A 15254-nucleotide genomic window follows, 5' to 3' on the forward strand; every position below is an offset into this window, starting at 1 on the left:
GAAGAGAAAACATTATCTAACCCACGCATGCAGCAAAACAACCTCCCTATGGATCAATATGTAATTATCTAAAGTATAAAATACTTAGAAAATATTAATATTTATCTCATACTATACAATATGGAAATTATAAGGAAAAGACAAAAGAATACCCAATTACTTATATATTCCCTACATAAAAATATATACATTTATATGGTAAAAGATTGCATTATCGCAGTGTAAAATGAAAATAGGAAAACATATAAAACATAACAATATGTAAAACAAGTGACAATATGTATGTTAGATTTAATATCCTATAGTAAAACAGGGTAAATTAAAACTATAAAATAGAAGAAAATTTAAATCCAAGTAAATCATATGAGCCAAAAACTAAATAAACTAAATAAATATAATCAATAAGCATTTAATACATCTTGACTCAGTTTAGATATAAAAGAAAGAAAAATCAAACAGTGACATGGTGGTTTTGCCATGATGTCATCAAGTGTAAAAAGATAACCTTTCTCAATAGAGATGCATCTCAGGTTTGTGGGTCTGAGTCCCTCATGGACTGCAGGTGAGAGAGTGAAGAGACACAGCCTTTTCTCAATTAAAGTAGAAGGATATAAATATATATATTTATTTTTGCTATACTTTATAATATACAAACACATATGGATGATTACACCCTAATATTTGCTGTGATTCTACAGAAATGCATGACTCTCAGGAGACATCCAAAAGACAGCAAATATCTCACATGAAACTGAATAGTGAACTTCATCCTCAATGAACCACAGAGTTCACCATTCTGAGTATATCGTTCAAGTTATTTTCCTATTTTCCTTCCGCAGGTTCTAGCACGTATTAACACCGTGTGTCTAAAGTCATCCCTGCTGGTCATCTGGAGGAATCTGAGAAGGGGCAGGTCTTTCTTCTGACTCTCAGAGCAGCACCCTCTGCTGGACAGGGCTGGACACCTCACCTCAAGCCCAATCTGATCCACCAACAGGGTCTGTTATCTCCTGTCCGGGGAAGAGGTGGGCCTCTCTCCATCCTGGGAGGAGCGCTGAGCTTCTCCTTCATCCAGGGATGGGCCCCAGGGACCCGCCAGTGGGACTGGGAGAAGCCACCCTCAGCAGGGAAGACAGAGATGCCTGCGTGGCCGAGGCCTGGAAGGTCTGCACCATGGTGCACAGAGGCCCCGGAGCTGGGTGAGGCCAGAAAGCTGCTCTGGGGTCAGCGGGGAATGTGCCTGCTGAATCTGCAAGCACCTGAGCTACGTCTTCACAAATGGCCTCAGACCTAGAGTGCAGGGAGATCCCCTGGCTTTTCTGAAGTGGTGGCCGGTGGTCTCCCGGGGAGCAGAACCTGGGCTGCTTACTTCCCTTACCCAGTGAGGGCCCACGGGGAGCTCTTAAGTTGGGCATCATGGGTCTGCGTGATGTGGCTGCTGTGCCCACATCAGAGGGTTTTTGTTTCTTTTCCAAAGTCAAGCTGCACTAATCTAGACCAGGGATCCCCACCCCTGGGCTGCGGACCGGTCCCCATGGGTGGCCTGTTAGGAACTGGACCGCACAGCAGGAGGTGAGCAGTGGATGAGGGCGCGTGACCACCTGAGCTCTGCCTCCTGTGAGATCAGCAGCGCCACTGCATCTCAGAGGAGTGCCAACCCTACTGTGAACTGTGCATGCGAGGGATCTGGGTTGCATGCTCTTTATGAGAATCTAACTAATGCCTGATGATCTCAGGTGGAACAGTTTAATCCTGAAACCATCCCCCCGTCTGTGGAAAAACTGCCTTCCACCAAACCAGTCCCTGGTGCCAAAAACGCTGGGAACCGCTAATCTAGACAGTTCTCTGCTAAGGAAGCACGTGGTTGAGAAGCATCAGAATCGTTCCCACGGACCATGCTCCGGAGTCTCAGCAGGCTCCTGCAGGTGAGCCCCACTGGCCTCTCCTCTTCCTTCCGGACCTCCTCAGCTTTGGTAATGAAAAGCTGCATCCTCTTCTGTCCCCAATTCCTCTCTGGGTGTCAGGATCTCTAAAACCCTCTCAGCCGCTGAGAAATCTGTCTGTCTGTCTCACAGTGTGTTTATCCGTGCATCATGAAGGACCCTCATATGGCTGACGTGCCTTGGCTGATGCGAGTAACACTGCAGCAAGCGTGGGAGTGCAGATAGCTCTTGGAAATACCCATTTCCTTCAGATGCATACTCAGAGGTAGGATTGCTGGATTGTTTGGTCATTTTGATTTTTAAAATTAAAAAGAATTTTAATTCTCATATTGTTTTGAGTAAAATTAAATTATAACTTGTAAGGCAACTCCATGTTTTTTATAATTTTTTAAAAAAATAATTGCTCTACCAATTGACTGTCCCAACAACAACGTACAGGGGTATTTTTTTTCCTCCGCATCCTCACCACTTGTTACCTTTTGTCTTTTTAATAATAGCAATCCTAAGACATGTGAAGTGATACCTCACTGTGATTTTGATTCGCATTTTCCAGATGATTAGTCTATTCAGGCCCCCCCCCCCCTTTTTTTTTTTTTTGAGATATACTGTCACTCTGTCACCCAGGCTGGAGTGCAATGGCACGATCTCGGCTCACTGCAACCTCCGCCTCCGGGGGAGGCGTGATTAGCCGCCACACCTGGCTAATTTTTGTATTTTAGTAGAGATGTGGTTTCACCATATCGGTCAGGCTGGTCTCAAACTCCTGACCTCAGGTGAACCACCCGCCTTGGCCTCCCAAAGTATTGGGATTACAGGCGTGAGCCACCGCGCCTAGCCCTAACTAATATATTTTAAATAACTTTTTGCTCTTGGCACATGGACTAAAACCACATCACCAAGGCCTTCAATGACGTCCAATGTCCGCCATCTTATTTCCACTCCAGCTCCGCCCCAGGCATAGTTGCTTTTCTTTTTACTGAAGCCTTCTCCTTTTTTTTTTTTTTTTTTTTTTTTTGAGACAGAGTTTCACACTGTCGCCCAGGCTGGAGTGCGGTTGCGCGATCTCGGCTCACTGCAAGCTCCGCCTCCCGGGTTCACGCCATCCTCCTGCCTCAGCCTCCCGAGTAGCTGGGACTACAGAAGCCCGCCACCTCGCCCGGCTAATTTTTTATATTTTTAGTAGAGACGGGGTTTCACCATGTTAGCCAGGATGGTCTTGATCTCCTGACCTCCTGATCCGCCCGCTTCGGCCTCCCAAAGTGCTGGATTACAGGCGGGAGCCATGGTGCCCCGCCAAAGCCTTCTCCTTGCCAAGTTAATTAAAGAGAATGTTTTCTTCATCAAATTAGAAATTACATCCTCAGAGAAGCTTTCCAGTATTTGTAGTTCTTACAGGCCACATTTATTACAAGTTTATAGACTCCAAACTTCTCCACTGAACAGTTAATAAAAAGGACACAGGCTTATTGTAAAATAATTCATTTAGTGCCTGCCATTCTGATTACACTAGAAATTTAGTTCTCCTGCTCCGCGTTCTGTTATGTGACTGTTCAATGCATTACTTAAAACTGCAAGATTGAATAGAGAGATCGGCTTCTGACATTGATGAATGCAAACCACAAGAAACCAAGTCTCCTCTGCAAAATGATGAAAACACTCGCAAAGTCACTAAAATCAATCATTTCAGACTTCTGAAATTTACCAAAGCCACAGAACAAAGTGAAAAGTATCTATCCCACAGAAAGTACCAAACTTCAGTAAGACAGCAGCATTTGTGTCATTTTAACATGGGGGCATTTCTGTCACCCTCCATCCTTCGTTCATTGTGGAGCACTGACTTTGTTTGGTTGGTTGTTTGTTTTTGAGACGGAGTTTTGTTCTTGTTGCCCAGGCTGGAGTGCAATGGCGCGATCTCGGCTCATTGCAACCTCCGCCTCCTGGGTTCAAGCAATTCTCCTGCCTCAGCCTCCTCAGTAGCTGGGATTACAGGCATGTGCCACCACGCCCGACTAATTTTGTATTTTTAGTAGAGACGGGGTTTCTCTATGTTGGTCAGGCTGGTCTCAAACTCCCGACCTCAGGTGATCCGCCTTCCTCGGCCTCCCAAAGTACTGGGATTACAGGCATGAGCCAGTGTGCCTGGCTGCCCTGACTTCTTTCGAAGCTCCTTTTAAACCCCTTCTGTCTCCGTCTTCATGTTCACCACAGTCTTATTCGCCATGGCCAAGACACGGAAACAACCTAAATTTCCTTCAAAGGACAAATGGGTAAAGAAAATGTGATATATACACATTAAAATATTATTCAGCCATGAAAACACAGAAATTCTGCCATTTATGACAACAAGAAAAAAGCTGGTAGATGTTATGCGAAGAGAAATAAGGAAGATACAGAAAGAGAAATATTGCATGATATTCATTTCTTCATTTCTGGGGAGGCCTCAGAAACCAGGTCCTTACTAAGATGTGGCAGGCTAGTTTTGTATTTTAGACTGCTCATTAAAATATGTATTTATTGGGCCGGGCGTGGTGGCTCACACCCATAACGCCAGCACTTTGGGAGGCCGAGGTGGGCGGATCGCCTGAGGTCAGGAGTTCGAGACCAGCCTGGCTAACATGGTGAAACGCTGTCTCTACTAAAAATACAAAAATTAGCTGGGCATGGGGTGCGTGCCTTTAATCCCAGCTACTCAGGAGGCTGAGGCAGGAGAATCATTTGAATCCAGCAGGCAGAGGTTGCAGTGAGCCGAGATGGGCCACTGCACTCTGGCCTGGACAACAGAACGAGACTCCATCTCAAAAAAAAAAAAAAAGTATTAATTGCCTATGGTTTTAAAAAATGCAAGTAGTTTCTGAAGGATAAACTGAAGACTCTTAAACGAGTACTTCTGTTTTCTGAGTCAACCTTTCTTGTTCAGAGAATGAAAAGATCAAGATGCCTCACCTAACATCCAGGAGGGTCCCTGACTTCCTGATTCTAGGCCCTAAACCTATGTCCAAGAGAAAAGTTACATCTGTAGTCCAGAGCTTTTTAAATACAGTTATCCAGGCCCCTAAACAGCACAAGAAAATGGAAGCTAACTCCTTACAACTTGTGAAAGCGACAAAGTAGCTGCTGCTTTTTTGTTGCTTATTTTGGATTAATTAAAGTGACATCTTTTTTATTCTACTTTCTTATTTAAAAATTAAAAAACAGGTTGTGTTGACTTACACACTTCTCCATAAAAATACAATATATTGATTCAATATGAAATGTCTACTTTAGTGCCAGATAAATTGAGAATTTGTATACCAAATTTTAACAAATTTGATGTTCTCAAAAGAAACAGCATTATTCACTTTGTTTCAGATGAGACTGGGCTTATGTTCACAAGTACACACTCACAGAGATCTAATTCCACAGGCACACGTGGTAGAGTAGGCTAAGATCATCACGGACAGTAATGACTTGCAATGCCATTTGACAAATCCCCCAACAGAGCTCTGTAAAACCACTAGAAAATGCGCACAACAGCACAACCATCAAAATGAAAACACCTGTTGTACAGAGTTGTATAGTAGTTGTATAGTTAGTAGTTGTATGGAGCACCCTTGACATAAGTAACTCCATCTTAGAAAAAGACTCCATCTTACATTTCATGGGGCACTTTGCCAACAGGGACAAGATGTTTTGCTTAGTAAATAAATAATAAGGACTGCATCCAAGCAGATAAGGACATAAACAAGCACATTCTTCCACTATCAGTCCTCCCCACAGGACTCTGGCCATAAAAGAAGCTGGGCTTCAGCAGCTCAAAATGGCCATCTTAACTGCCAACCATCCTGCTGTCATTTGTGATAAGCACTTGACATCTGCTGCCAAAGTTTCTACCCACATCAAAGATTCTTCTTTGCAAGATCAACAGACAACTCAGCCCAGACCAGGAGACTGTTTATGTCATCATTACTCTCCCCACGCAGGTTCAAATCTGCTGAGATTTGGTTTATCTCTGATTTATTAGGGAGAATTGGCTCACACGATCACAAGGCAAAGTCCCATGATAACCCATCTGCAAGCTGAGGAAGAAAGAAGCCAGTAGTGGCTCAGTCCAAGTCCAGAAGCCTCAGAAGCAAGGAAGCCAACAGTGCAGCCTTCAGCTTGTGGCCAAAGGCCCAAGAGCCCCCAGCAAACCACCAGGGGTCCAGAGATAACCAGGTCCATACATGTTTGTATCTTTCCACAGTGTCAGGCTTTGATTGATGCTATTTCAATCACAAAAGCCATGAGCCGCCTGGAGTTCCCAAAGAGGCTTGTGATGGTTAATATTAAGTGTCAACTTGATTGGATTGAAGGAAGCCTAGGCAGCTGGTAAAGGATTGTTTCTGGGTGTATCTGTGAGGGTGTTGCCAGAGGAGACTGATGTTTGAGTCAGTGGACGGAGAGAGGAAGACCCACCCTCGATGTCGGTGGACACCATGCAATTGGCTGCCAGCTCGGGTAGAACACAGAAGGCAGAAGAAGGTGGGATACCTTTGCTTGCTGAGTCTTCTGGCTTTCATCTTTCTCCCATGCTGGATGCTTCCTTCTGCTTCTCCTGCCCTTGGACATCAGATTCCAGGTTCTTTGGTCTTTGGACTCTTAGACTTACACTGGTGGCCTCTGGCCACAGGCTGACGACTGCACAGTTGGCTTCCTTGCTTCTCAGGCTTTTGGACTTGAACTGAGCCACTACTGGCTTCTTTTTTCCTCAGCTTGCAGATGGCCTATCATGGGACTGGGCCTTGTGATCGTGTAAGCCAATTCTCCCTAATAAACTTCCTTTCCTATAGACATATATCCTATTAGTTCTGTCTCTCTGGAGAACCCTGACTAATACAAGGCAATTCTCTTTGGTACTGCCCCTTCACTTGGTAGTCAGAGCCATAGGCACGCAGGCTCAAGCCACTTCACAAGTCAGTCAATATTGCAAACCATACATAGTAGTGTACTTAATCAATATATATAAATGTTATAGATTAAACATTTCACAATAAACAAAGTAATGTTTAACATCAAGAGAAAAGAGATAGGAGAAAAGGGTTAACAAGTCAGTCCAGGGAGAGTAACAAAACCCTTGGTCAGGGCTGGGCAGGCCCATTGGTCTTGCAAGAAGTCTTTGAGGCTTCAGCAGCAGATGCCAAGTGCTCATCACAAATGACAGCAGGACGGTTGCAGTTAAGATGGTTATTTCAAGCCACTGAAGCCTTGCTCCTTTTATGGCCACAGAGTCCTCTGGGGAGGACAGATGGTGGAAGAATGTGCTTGTTTATATCCTTATCTGGTTGGATGCAGTCTTTATTATTTATTTATTAAGCAAAACATCTTGTCCCTGTTGGCAAAGTGCCCTGTGGAATGCAAGATGGAGTCTTTTTCTAAGATGGAGTTACTTATGTCAAGGGTACTCTATACAGTAGTCTTATCCACACGTTCATAGAAACATACAATCTCATCCATGTCATAATCAAGGCCAAAAACCTCACAGGCGCCCTCCCTTACCTGAGCTCCAGGAGGCTCCCTGATGAGTCCACACAATCACAAATCCAGTCACACCCACCAATGATTCTCTCCCAACAACAGCATATATTTTTTAGGGCAAAGCATCTCACACCGCAGTGTTTGTCTAAATTGCACCATTTCGTAAGCCCCCTGCTCTTTTGCAGACCTTGGTCAAAGTGAAACATTTCACAGGGGTTCAGGCAGTGAGAAATATCCTGCCTAATCACCTGACCACAAGGCGAACAAAGACCCAATTAAAGAAACATTCTCATCATGTCCTACCGGGCAAAGGCCCAACTGAAAAACCATCTCTATCATATCTTGCTGGGCAAAGGCCCAACTAAAAAAACCATCCCTATCATATCTTTCTGGGCAAAGGTCCAAGGAACATCCTGATGAGATCCCACCGGAAAAAGGGCCAAACCGCCTGATCATAAGAACATCTTGTCAATATCCTGCCGGGCAGCAAGCCATACAGCCCAGGCCTCTCCCGCCCATACCAAGGTAACACTCACAGAGACATTTGAAGAGCCAGGCAGTGCTCCCAAGTCTGGGACAGCATCAGAGAACGAAACGCAAAGTCCTGCCCTTACAGAGAGAGCCTTGGCACAGACCCAGTCAGGACCAGGTCACTCCCGTGGAACCTACTCAAGGTCCCTACACACGTGCCTGGAGCTCCCCAATCTACTGGGGGGTGGGGGAAAGGGCAGTGCTGAAACGTCCCCAAAATCTCACATGTAAACACCCTACCTAACACTTTCTAGAGGCATTTCCAGCTCGGGGCTGTATTTCCAAGAACCCTCTGGAGGCACAGCTCTTTTCTAAGGAGGGCCATGTTGCATGCTGGGAAATTTTTGAACTTTTCCCAAATCACAGCTTTTAAGCTTTCCGGGCTTATTATTATTATTTTGAGACATTGTTTCACTCTTATCGCCCAGGCTGGAGTGCAGTGGTGTGATCTCGGCTCACTGCAACCTCTGCCTCCTGGGTTCAAGCGATTCTCTTCCCTCAGCCTCCCAAGTAGCTGGGATTACAGGCACACACCACCACGCCTGGCTAATTTTTGCATTTTTAGTAGCGATGGGGTTTCACCATGTTGGGCAGGAGGGTCTCGAACTCCTGATCTCAGGTGATATACCCGCCTCGGCCTCCCAAAGTGCTGAGATTACAGGCGTGATTTCTGGTCGTTTCAGAATACATTTCCTTCCCAGAAGGACGCGGGGACACGCCTTCCCTATGGACGGATCCCAAATGCAAGTTGTAAGCAATTAGAACTGTAGGCCCCTAGAGCCTGAACCACTTTTCCCAGGAATTTTTTGTGGTGCGCCTTAGGAGCAAGCAAAGTTTCAGGGCGGGAGAAGGCCGACAGGGCTTCCAGCATTTGAAGATTCTCCCAGTCTGAAATACGCTTCCCCAGAAGTCTATGGGGGGTGCAGCTGCTCTAACAGTGGGAGGAGACACCGACGAAAAGCATTCTGACGGCCGCGCTTCCAGCGCTAAGGATTCCAAAGTAGTGAGCATTTCCCAGAGGTCTCTGGGGCATGGCTCCATTAGGGCCGTGTGCAGTTGCATGCAGGGAAACACTGATGGGCGCCCTTCCAGATACGTCGATTCCCGGGTTATGAGCTACATTTCCCAGAAGCCCTCAAGGCAGGACGTCCTTAGGGTCGCGTAGAGTTGCATACTGGGAAATCCTGACAGCCGCTTCCAACTCTGTGGATTTCCGGGTTATGGACTACATTTCCCAGAGGCCTCTGGGTCACGGCTCCATTTGCGCCGTGTAGAGTTGCATGCTGGGAAACACTGACGGGCGCCCTTCCAGCGGCGTCGAAGCTTCTCTGGTTACGGACTACATTTCCCAGAGGGCCTTGGGGCACAGTCCAATGAGGAGCGAGCCGAGTGGCCGGCTGAGGGGCGTGCTTCATGCTCGCGGGATTTTTAAAAATGGTTTCTCCTGGATCTTATCCCAACTGCGCCTGAGACCTTGTTTCACCTCCTGATGTGCTGGGTGTGGTTAGGCCTCGAGCCGGGAGCTATTTGCCTCCCAGGAGGAAGCCAGGGCAGGGTTCCGCGGGGAATGGCGGTGAGGGAGCCACTCGGGACGGGGAGGCCCTAAAATGAAGAAGCTTCGGCCTGAGGCTTCGGGAGCGGCGAGCAGGGAAGTGGGAGTGTGTGTGAGTGAGTGTGTGTGTGTGTGAATAAGCCAGAGGCTTCCTGGTGGGGCCCCGCCGTGGCCCAGTGACTGAGATAATTGTCTTCGTCTGTGGGGTAATGCGAACAAGCCCCGTTCCCCTAAGCCGTGATGCATGCGGGGTTGACGCGGCCGGGCTCTGTCCCCATAAACTGTGACACAGGTGTGTGTAGACGTCTATGAGGGCCATAGCGCCGGGCTGTAAGGGCATCTGTAGGGGTGACGCAGCCGGGCTGTGTCTCTGCACCTCCGCTCTGTGCGAGGTCAATGCTGGTGGGGTCTGCAGAGGTGGCACGGCCAGGACGGGTCTCCGTGTCTCTGAAATGTTCCTTTGCACTTCTGTCAGGTTGACAGGGACAGGCAGTGTCTCTCTGGTGTGAGCGTCTGTGGGTGTGAAAGGGCCAGCGAGTGTGCGGCTGTGACTGGTCGGGATCGGGCCTGGATGCATGGCCTTTTGAGTGAGCACAGGTGTGTGCGACCATGTCACCTGTCTTTCTAGTGTCTCCGTTGCTTCCTGTGCCTTCGCCTTCCAGCCATGTGGTACCTGCTAGGGAGCAGTGGTCCCAAAGTGACATGAGAGGCTCGACGCTGTTGTGAAAATGACCAAGAAGAAGGCTTCACAAGTCACGAGATGGCAGTTTTGCAGCCAGAAGTGCTCAACATGCACACTACCTGGACGACAAGAGGAAGTAACCTCAAGAATAGAATTCCTTTTGGGGAAGAAAGAGGTACCTGACATGGGAGGCGGGGAGGCGGTGAGAGGGGCAGCTCCATGTTTCAGAACCCCAGTTCCTAGGGTTTTCCAGCATTTCTCTGAAAAACTCACATGCCTGTGCCCTCTTATTTCTGATTGATTTTAACTGTGGTCTGGGGACAAGTGTGCCCTATTTTCTTTCTTTCTTTTTTTTTTTTTTTTTGAGACAGAGTCTTGCTCTGTCGCCCAGGGCTGGAGTGCAGTGGCGCGATCTCGGTTCCCAGGTTCAAGCGATTCTCCTGCCTCAGCCTCCCGAGTAGCTGGGACCACAGGCGCACGCCACCATGCCCAGCTAATTTTTGTATTTTTAGTAGAGACGGGATTTCACCGTGTTGGCATGGGTGATCTCGATCTCTTGACTTCATGATCCGCCCCCGTCGGCTTCCCAAAGTTCTGGGATTACAGTTGTGAGCCACCGCGCCTGGACGTGTGCGCTATTTTCTAACGTAGCTTGTGATCCAGAAAGGTCCTGGTGCCTCATTCTTATCTTCCTTTTCCCCTCCGGCCAGCTGGCCTTCAGGAAAAGCATCCCGGAGGAGGAAAAAGTGTCATATGTCCTAAAGTAAGGTTTCAGGTGAGTTAGCTTTTTGTTCATTCAATGATTTGTGTTTATACAACTTAAGACTATTTACTTTCCTTGGGCCCATTTCTTCCCAAATAGTCATTTATCCCACTAATTCCTCCCCAAGGGATGTGACAGGGCCATGCAGGTCACTCCTCCGTGTATTCTCCATTGACCTACCCTCTTCTAAAATGTCTAAAAATTGTCTAAGAATCTGATGGTACAGAAGAGATTAATTCTAACACTTTATATTACAGTGTGGTTTGGTAAGGAAGGGATTTATTTTTGGGTGGAAGGAAACCCAGATATCTTTGGTCTTTTGTTTATTTTTTATTATTGTAGTTATTTTTTAACATGGTTAATTTTTTTTAATTTTTATATAATTGGCAAATGACAAATTGTATTTATTGTGTATACGTTTTTATATATGTATACATTATGAGATGATTAAATCAGGCTGATGAACATATCCATCACCTCACTAATTATTATTTTTGTCATGAGGACATTTAAACTCTACTCTCTTAGCAATTTTCAAATATACTATATATTTTTTTTTAAATTTTTTTTTCTTTTGCCCTTGTCCCCCAGGCTGGAGTGCAATGGCATGATCTCAGTTCACTGGAACCTCTGCGTCCCGGGTTCCAGCGATTCTCCTGCCTCAGCCTCCCAAGTAGCTGGAATTTATAGGCACCCACCACCATGCCTGGCTAATTTTTGTATTTTTAGTAGAGACGGGGTTTCATCATGTTGGCCAGGCTGGTCTTGAACTCCTGATTTCAAGTTATCTGCCCGCCTCAGCCTCCCAAAGTCCTGGGATTACAGGTGTGAGCCACCATGCCCTGCCTTTGCCCCAATTTTTAATCACATTTTTTTTTCACACTCTTGAGTTGTGTGAGTTTCTTATATATCGTGAATATTAACTGCTTATCAGATGTATGGTTTGCAAATGTTTCCTTCTACTCCATAGGTTCTGTCTTCACTCTGTTGATTGCTCTGCTGTGCAGAAGTTTTTTAATGATGCAATTCATTTGTCTGTTAGCCACCATGCCCAGGCTTGATTTCTTTTCCAAATAGTTGTTAGTCTATAGGGATACTATTGTTGTTTTTTTTTATACTTTAAGTTCTAGGGTACATGCGCACAACGTGCAGGTTTAATACATAGGTATACATGTGCCATGTTGTTTTGCTGCACCCATCAACTCATCATTTGCATTAGGTATTTCTCCTAATGCTATCCCTCCCCCAGACCCCCCACTCCGACGGGCCCTGGTGTGTGATATTCACCACCCTGTGTCCAAGTGATCTCATTGTTCAGTTCCCACCTATGAGTGAGAACATGCAGTGTTTGGTTTTCTGTCCTTGTGATAGTTTGCTCAGAATGATGGTTTCCAGCTTCATCCATGTCCCTGCAAAGGGCATGAACTCATCCTTTTTTATGGCTGCATAATAATCCATGGTGTATATGTGCCACATTTTCTTAATCCAGTCTGTCATTGATGGACATTTGGGTTGGTTCCAAGTCTTTGCTATTGTGAATAGTGCCACAGTAAACATATGTGTGAATGTGTCTTTATAGTAGCATGATTTATAATCTTTTGGGTATATACCCAGTAATGGGATTGCTGGGTCAAATGGTATTTCTAGTTCTAGATTCTTGAGGAATCGCCACACTGTCTCCCACAATGGTTGAACTAATTTACACTCCCACCAACAGTGTAAAAGTGTTCCTGTTTCTCCACATCCTGTCCAGCATCTGTTGTTTCCTGACTTTTTAATGATTGCCATTCTAACTGGCGTGCGATGGTATCTCATTGTGGTTTTGATTTGCATTTCTCTGATGACCAGTGATGATGAGCATTTTTTCATGTGTCTGTTGGCTGCATAGATGTCTTCTTTTGAGAAGTGTCTGTTCATATCCTTGGCCCACTTTTTGATGGGGTTTTTTGTTTTTTTTTTGTAAATTTGTTTGAGTTCTTTGTAGAATCTGGATATTAGCCCTTTGTGAGATAGGTAGATTGCAAAAAGTTTCTCCCATTCTGTAGGTTGTCTGTTCCTTCTGATAGTAGTTTGTTTTGCTGTTCAGAAGCTCTTTAGTTTAATTAGATCCCATTTGTCTATTTTGGCTTTTGGTGCCATTGCTTTTGGTGTTTTAGTCCTGAAGTCCTTGCCCATGCCTATGTCCTGAATGGTATTGCCTAGGTTTTCTTCTAGGGTTTTTATGGTTTTAGGTCTAATATTTAAGTCTTTAATCCATCTTGAATTAATTTTTGTATAAGATGTAAGGAAGGGATCCAGTTTCAGCTTTCTACATATGGCTAGCCAGTTTTCCCAGCACCATTTATTAAAAATGGAATCCTTTCCCCATTTCTTGTTTTTGTCAGGTTTGTCAAAGATCAGATGGTTGTAGATGTGTGGTGTTATTTCTGAGGCCTCTGTTCTGTTCCATTGGTCTATATCTCTGTTTTGGTACCAGTACCATGCTGTTTTGGTTACTGTAGCCTTGTAGTATAGTTTGAAGTCAGGTAGTGTGATGCCTCCAGCTTTGTTCTTTTTGCCTAGGATTGTCTTAGCAATGCGGGCTCTTTTTTGGTTCCATATGAACTTTAAAGTAGTTTTTTCCAATTCTGTGAAGAAAGTCATTGGTAGCTTGATGGGGATGGCATTGAATCTATAAATTACCTTGGGCGTTATGGCCATTTTCACGATATTGATTCTTCCTGTCCATGATCATGGAATTCCATTTGTTTCCTCTTTTATTTTGTTGAGCAGTGGTTTGTAGTTCTCCTTGAAGAGGTCCTTCACATCCCTTGTAAATTGGATTCCTAGGTATTTTATTTTCTTTGTAGCAATTGTGAATGGGAGTTCACTCATGATTTGGCTCTCTGTTTGTCTGTTATTGGTGTATACGAATGCTTGTGATTTTTGCACATTGATTTTGTAAGGGATGCTATTGATTTTTTAATGTTGACGTTGCATACTACAACTTTACTGAATTCATTTATTATTTCTAGTCATTTTTTGATGGAGCTTTTAGGGTTTTTTATATGTATAAGATCATGTCATCTGCAAACAGGAACAGTTTAACTTCTTCACTTCCTATTTGATTGGCTTTTCTTTTTGTTGCCTAATTGCTCTGCCTAAAGCTTCTAGTACTACATTGATTAGAAGTGGTAAGAGTGGGAATCCTCATCTTGTTCCTGATATTTCAACTTTTCACCATTGATTATGATGTTAGCTATGTGCTTGTGTTATATCACCTATATTATATTGAGGTACATTCCTCAATACCTAATCTGTTGAGAGTTTTTGTTAGGAAAGCCTGTTGAATTTTGTCAGATGCTTTTTCTGGATCTATTGTGATGATCATATGGATTTTATCCTTCATTCTGTTAATGTGCTATATCAGATTTATAGATTTGTATATGTTGAACCATCCTTGCATTCCTGGGATAAATCCCGCTTCATCATGTTGAACGATCCTTTTTATATGCTACTGAGTTCCGTTTGCTAGTATCTTGCTGAGGATTTTTGCTTTTATGTTTATCAAAGGTATTGGCCGGTGATTTTTCTGGTCTTGCAGTGTCCTTGTTGGGTTTGGTCATGCTGGTCTTATAAAATGGGCTTGGAGATAGTCCCTTCTCTTGAATTTTCTGGAAGAGTTTGAGAAGCATTGTATTAGGTCTTCGAATGTTTGGTAGAATTCAGCAGTGAGGGCATCAGGTTCTGGTCTTTCATGGGAGATATTTATTGCTTATTCAACCTCCTTACCTGTTGTTAGTGTGTTCAGATTTTGTATTTCTTCATGATTCAATCTTGATAGATTATATATTACTAGGAATTTATTCATTTCTTCTACATTATTCAATTTTTTGGCGTAGAAATTTTTTTTTTCTTTTTGTTTTGAGACGGAGTCTCACCCTGTCACCAGGCTGGAGTGCAGTGGTGCGATCTCGGCTCACTGCAAGCTCCGCCTCCCAGGTTCACGCCATTCTCCTGCCTCAGCTTCCCGAGTAGCTGGGACTACAGGCGCCTGTCACCGTGCCCGGCTAGTTGTTTGTATTTTTAGTAGGGACGGGGTTTCACCATGTTAGCCAGGATGGTCTCGATCTCCTGACCTTGTGATCCGCCCACCTCGGCCTCCCAAAGTGCTGGGATTACAGGCGTGAGCCACTGCGCCTGGCCCGGGAACTAATTTTTTTTATACCAGGCCTGCATTAATTGCATTATAAGAAATATAACTTGCTGGGCGCAGTGGCTCATGCTTGTAATCCCAGCACTTTGGGAGGC

At 44.9% G+C, this 15254-nt stretch overlaps 1 protein-coding gene across 7 annotated transcripts in view; it reads left to right on the plus strand.

The window, feature by feature from the left end:
* Positions 1–9301: 9301 nt before the first annotated feature.
* ZNF331 (zinc finger protein 331) overlaps positions 9302–15254 on the plus strand; it is a 59275-nt gene continuing 53322 nt past the window's right edge. For 2 of the 7 annotated variants that reach the window (XM_016934099.4, XM_063800283.1), the window contains exon 1: positions 9318–10376. The gene's annotated coding sequence lies outside the window, so the exon portion shown is untranslated. Of the gene's footprint in view, positions 10377–10911; positions 10977–15254 lie in introns of all 7 variants that reach the window. The other 5 variants (XM_063800284.1, XM_054672475.2, XM_016934098.4 and 2 more) reach the window with 5 other exon arrangements.

The sequence above is a fragment of the Pan troglodytes genome, chromosome 20 (assembly GCF_028858775.2).
Source record: "Pan troglodytes isolate AG18354 chromosome 20, NHGRI_mPanTro3-v2.0_pri, whole genome shotgun sequence".
In the NCBI taxonomy this organism is placed as follows: Eukaryota; Metazoa; Chordata; class Mammalia; order Primates; family Hominidae; genus Pan; species Pan troglodytes.